Source organism: Ailuropoda melanoleuca, chromosome 4 (genome assembly GCF_002007445.2).
Source record: "Ailuropoda melanoleuca isolate Jingjing chromosome 4, ASM200744v2, whole genome shotgun sequence".
NCBI classification, from domain to species: Eukaryota; Metazoa; Chordata; class Mammalia; order Carnivora; family Ursidae; genus Ailuropoda; species Ailuropoda melanoleuca.
In genome coordinates this window covers 85,629,505-85,635,340 of record NC_048221.1, presented here as the reverse complement: position 1 = coordinate 85,635,340, position 5,836 = coordinate 85,629,505, and the positions used below count along the sequence as shown (strand labels likewise).

At 38.0% G+C, this 5,836-nt stretch overlaps 1 pseudogene; it reads right to left on the bottom strand.

Annotated features, from left to right (window-relative positions):
- Positions 1-4,986: 4,986 nt before the first annotated feature.
- Positions 4,987-5,314, bottom strand: LOC109491065 (annotated as a pseudogene).
- Between the last annotated feature and the right edge of the window lie 522 nt (positions 5,315-5,836).

Genomic DNA, 5,836 nt, shown 5'->3' with positions numbered 1-5,836 from the left:
GAGTCCAGTACCCAAATGAACTACACCCCAATTGGCAATAATGAGATGGCCAATCCCCCATCCCCCATCCTTCTCCTGCTGGAGAAATGTCAGAGAAAGCCAGCTAAAACATAAGGTTTAAATGAGATCCATATGGTTTCCTTTGAAACACAAAAGTTTTTAATCTTGATGAAGTCAAATTTATGTTTTTTTCTTTTGTTGCTCATGCTTTTGGTGTCATATCTGATAATCCTTTGCCAAATCCCGAATCATGATTTCCCCCTAGGTTTTCTTGTAAGAGTTTTATAGTTTCAGCTTCTACATTTAGGTCTTTGATCCATTTTGAGCTAATTTTTGTATATGGTGTAAGATAAGATTCCAACTTCATTCTTTAGCCTGTGGCTATCTAGTTGTCTCATCATTTGTCGGAAAGAACATTCTCCCCCATTGAATAGTCTTGGCAGTCTTGTCAAAAATCAATCGACCGTAGATGTATGATTTATTTCTGGACTATCAGTTCTATTCTATTGATCTATATGTCTCTAATTATGCCAGTACCACATTGTCTGGATTACTGCTGCTTTTTAGTAAGTTTTGAAATCAGGAAATGTGAGCCTTCCAACTTTCCTCTACTTTTTCGAGATTAATTAGGTTACTCTGGATCGTTTGCATTTCCATATGAATTTTATTTTATTTTTTAAAAATTTATTTTTATTTTAGAGAGAGAGTGTGTGCAAGTGTGGGGATGGGCAGAGGGAGAGAGAGAGAGAGCATCCCAAGCAGACTCTGTGCTAAGCATAGAGCCAGATGCAGGGCTCGATCCCACAACCTTCAGATCATGACCTGAGCAGAAATCAAGAGTCAGCCACTTAATTGACTGAGCCACCCAGATGGCCCTTCCATATGAATTTTAGAATCAGCTTGTAAATTTCTACAAAGAATTCAGTGGGGATTCTGATAGGGATTGAGTTAAATTTGTAGGGCAATTTTTTTACTTATTTATTTTTTATAGGTCAATTTCAAGAGAATTGCATCTTAACAACACTGAGTCTTCAGATTCAAGAACATAGATTTTTCCATTTCCTTAGATCTCCTTTCATTTTTTTCACCAGTGTTTTATAGTTTTCAGAGTAGAAGTTTTGACCTTCATGTGTTAAATTTCTTCCAAAGTATTTTATTCTTTTTGATGCTATTGTTAATGGGACTGTTTTCTTAATTTCGTTTTGAATTGTTCATTGAAATTGTATAAAACTACAATTAATTTCTGTGTATCAATCTTGTGTCCTGTAACCTTTTGAAATTTTTTTCTGTTCTGATAGTTTTTTAGTGAAGTCCTTAGGATTTTCTATGTATAAGATGATGCCATCAGTGAGTAGAGATAGTTTTGTTTCTTCCTTTCCAATCTGGATGCTTTTTATTTCTTGTATGCATGTATGTATTTTAAATTTTATTTATTTATTTTCAGTAATCTCTATAACAAATATGGGGCTCAAACTCACAATCCTGAGATCAAGAGTTGCATGCTGTTCCCACTGAGCCAGAATTAAGAATTAAGGTGCCCCGGGACACCTGGGTAGCTCAGTCAGTTAAGCATCTGCCTTTGGCTCGGGTCATGGTCCTGGGGTCCTGAGATCGAGTCCTGAGTCGGGCTCCTTGCTCAGTGGGGAGTCTGCTTCTCCCTCTGCCTGCCACTCCCCCTGCTTGTGCTCACTTGCACTCTCTCTCTCTCTTTGATGAATAAATAAATAAAGTCTTAAAAAAAATAATTAAGGTGCCTCAATTTAGTTATTTCTTTAATTGACTAATTGCCCTGGACAGAATCTCTAGTACGATGTTGAATCGAAGTGGTCAGAGTGGAAACCCTTGTCTCATTCCTGATCATAGAGGGAAAGTATTCAGTCTTTCACCCTTAAATATGATATTAGCTGTGGGTTTTTTGTAGATGCCCTTTATCAAGGTAAGAAAGTTCTATTCCTACTTTGTTGAGTGTTTTTTTAAATCATGAAGGAGTGTTAGATTGTGTCAAATGCTTTTTCCAAGTCTGTTGAGATTGTCTTTAGTCTTTTTAGGCTGCCATAACAAATTACCATAGATTGAGTGGCATTAACAGTAGAAATTTATTTTATTTTAGATCTAGAGGCAGGGAGTCTGAGGTCAGGGTGTCAACAAGATAGGTTCTGGCAAGAGCTCTCTTCCTGGCTTGCCATCTTACTATATCCTCACATAGGGGAGATAGAGACCAAATTCTCTGGTGTCTTTTCTTGTAAGGGCACTAATGCCATCATGAAGGCCCCGCTCTCATGACCTCATCTAAACCAAATGACCTCCTAAAGGCCCCATATCCAAATACCATCACATTGGGGGTTAGGAATTCAACATGTAAATTTGGGCGGTGGGGCCGGGGGAGGGGAGGGAACTCAATTCATTTCATAGCAGAGATGATTACGTGATTTTTGTTTTTTATTCTATTGAAATGGTATATTAGTTAATTTTCAGATCTTGAATCAACATTAAATTCCTGGGATAAATCCCATTTGGTCATAGTGTATAATTCTTCCTATATGTTGCTGAATTTGGTTTGCTAGTATTTTGTCAAGGATTTTTTAAAAAGACTTTATTTATTTCTTTGGGGCGCCTGGGTGGCTCAGTCATTAAGCATCTGCCTTCGGCTCAGGTCATGATCCCAGGGTCCTGGGATCAAGCCCTGCATTGGGCTCCCTGCTCAATGGGAAGCCTGCTTCTCCCTCTCCCACTCCCCCTGCTTGTGTTCCCTCTCTTGCTGTGTCTCTCTCTGTCAAATAAATAAAATCTTAAAAAAAAAAGATTTTATTTATTTCTTTGAGAGAGAGAGTGAGAGAGCACAATCAGGGGGAGCGGTAGAGGGAGAAGCAGACTCCTTGCTGAGCAAGGAGCCCAATGTGGGACTTGATCTACATGACCTGAGCTGAAGGCAGACACTTAACCGACACTTAACCTTTGTTGAGGATTCTTGCATCTAGATTCGTATGAGATATTGGTCTGTAATTTTCTTTTCTTGTGATATCTTTGGTTTTCATATCAGGGTAATACTGGCCTCATAAAGTGAGTTGTGAAGTGCTCCCTCCTATTTTTTGAAAGACTTAGTGAAGAATTAGTATTAATTGTTCTTTAAATGTTTGGTAGGATTCAATGGTGAAGCCATTTGCTCCCAGCTTTTCTTTGTATTTTTTTTTCCAGTATAATTAATATACTCTGTTATTTTAGTTTCAGGTATACAATTAGTGATTCAAAAATTCTATACATTACTCAGTGTTCATCACAGTAAGTGTACTGTTACTCCCCTTCACCTATTTCACCTATCCTCCCACCTATCTCCCTTCTGGTACACCAGTTTGTCCTCTATATTTAATAGTCTGTTTTTTGTTTGTCTCTTTTTATTTCTTTGTTTCTTTTCTTAAATTCCACATACAAGTGAAATCATATGGTATTTGTCTTTCTCTGGCTGACTTATTTCGCTTAGCATTATACACTCTAGATCCATCCATGTTGTTGCAAATGGCAAGATGTCATTTTTTATAGCTGTGTAATATTCCATTGTATATGTATATCTATACCACATCTTCTTTATCCATTCATCTACTGATGGACGCTTGGGTTGCTTCCATAATTTGCCTATTGTAAATGACGCTACAATAAACATAGGGTGCATATATCCTTTCAAATTAGTGTTTTTGTTTTCTTTGGGTAAATACCTAGCAGTGGAATTACTGGATCATAGGGCATTTCTATTTTTTGAGGAACCTCCATACTGTTTTCCATAGTGGCTACACCAGTTTGCATTCTCACCAACAAAGCATGAGAGTTCCTTTTTCTCTACATCCTCACCAACACTTGTTCCTTGTGTTTTTTGTTTTAGCCATTCTAACAGGTGAGAGGTGATATCTCATTGTGGTTTTGATTTGCATTTCCCTGATGACGAGTGATGCTGGGCATCTTTTCATGGTTCTATCACTCATCTGTATGTCTTCTTTGAAGAAATGTCTGTTCAAGACACATGAAAAAATGTTCAAAATCATTAGCCATCAGGGAAATTCAAATCAAAACCACACTGAGATACCACCTTACGCCAGTTAGAATGGCAAAGATAGACAAGGCAAGAAACAACAATTGTTGGAGAGGATGTGGAGAAAGGGGATCCCTCCTACATTGTTGGTGGGAATGCAAGTTGGTACAGCCACTCTGGAAAACAGTGTGGAGGTCCCTTAAAAAGTTAAAAATTGAACTACCCTATGACCCAGCCATTGCACTACTGGGTGTTTACCCCAAAGATACAGACGTAGTAAAGAGAAGGGCCATATGCACCCCAATGTTCATAGCTGCATTGTCCACAATAGCCAAATCATGGAAGGAGCCGAGATGCCCTTCAACAGATGACTGGATTAAGAAGCTGTGGTCCATATATACAATGGAATATTACTCAGCTATCAGAAAGAACGAATTCTCAACATTTGCTGCAACATGGACGGCACTGGAGGAGATAATGCTAAGTGAAATAAGTCAAGCAGAGAAAGACAATTATCATATGATTTCTCTCATCTATGGAACATAAGAACTAGGAGGATCGGTAGGGGAAGAAAGGGATAAAGAAAAGGGGGGTAATCAGAGGGGGGAATGAAACATGAGAGACTATGGACTGTGAGAGGCAAACTGAGGACTTCAGAGGGGAGGGGGTGGGGGAAGGGGATAGCCTGGTGATGGGTAGTAGGGAGGGCACGTATTGCATGGTGCACTGGGTGTTATACGCAACTAATGAAGCATCAAACTTTACATCGGAATCTGGGGATGTACTGTATGGTGATTAACATAATATAATAAAATAAAATAAAATAAAAAAATGAAGAAATGTCTGTTCAAGTCTTCTGCCCATTTTCTAATTATGCTTTTTTGGTAATGAGTTGTATAAGTTAAGTGTTTTTTGTTTTTGTTTTTTACAAATCTATACCTTTATTTATTTACTTTTCACTAAGTTTAAATCCTTGAGGGGTACAGGATCGTGCAGATTCTGTGGCCAATGGCTTTAGCAGGAAGGGTGCTTCAGAATTTGGCATGAACCATGCTACTGTTTCCATGAGCATGAGTTGCTTCTCCCCAGATTACTCTGGTTTTGTTTGGTTTGCCAGCAGGAGTCACTATGTTGTTCTTTGCTTTGTTCACATAAGCACATCTCTTGCCTAGATAGAATTTGGTTTCATCTTGAGCATAAACACCGATGTTAAGAAGATCTGTGTGCTCCCTCTGGTTCCGGAGACCCCACTTATAGCCAGCAAAAATGGCTGAACCACAGACTTCCAGACATTATTTGGCATTTTAGGAGTCCTTTTCCCAGCAGGCCTCCCACAGGCTCCAAGATGGCCTAAAGATAAATTAAGTTCTTTATTTATTTTGGATACTAACCCCTTATAGGATATATCATTTGCAAATATCTTCTCCCGTTCAGTAGGTTGTCTTTTAGGTTTGTTGATTGTTCCCTTTACTGTGCAGAAGCTTTTTATTTTTATGTAGTCCCAATAGTTTATTGTTGCTTTTATTTCCCTTGTCTCAGGAGACATATTTAGAAAAATGTTGCTATGACCATAATATCTAATATCTAATATCTTTGATTAACATTTTGTTGAAAATTTTTGCATCTATGTTAATCAGAGATATTAGCCTCTTTTTTTGTAATGTCTTTATCTGATTTTGGCATTAGGGTAATGCTGGCCTTGTAGAATATATTTGGAAACTTGGCTTCCTTTTATATTTTTTGGAATAGTTTGAGAAGAATAGGTATTAATTTTTCTTTAAATGTTTGGTAGAATTCACCTGTGAAGCCATTGGT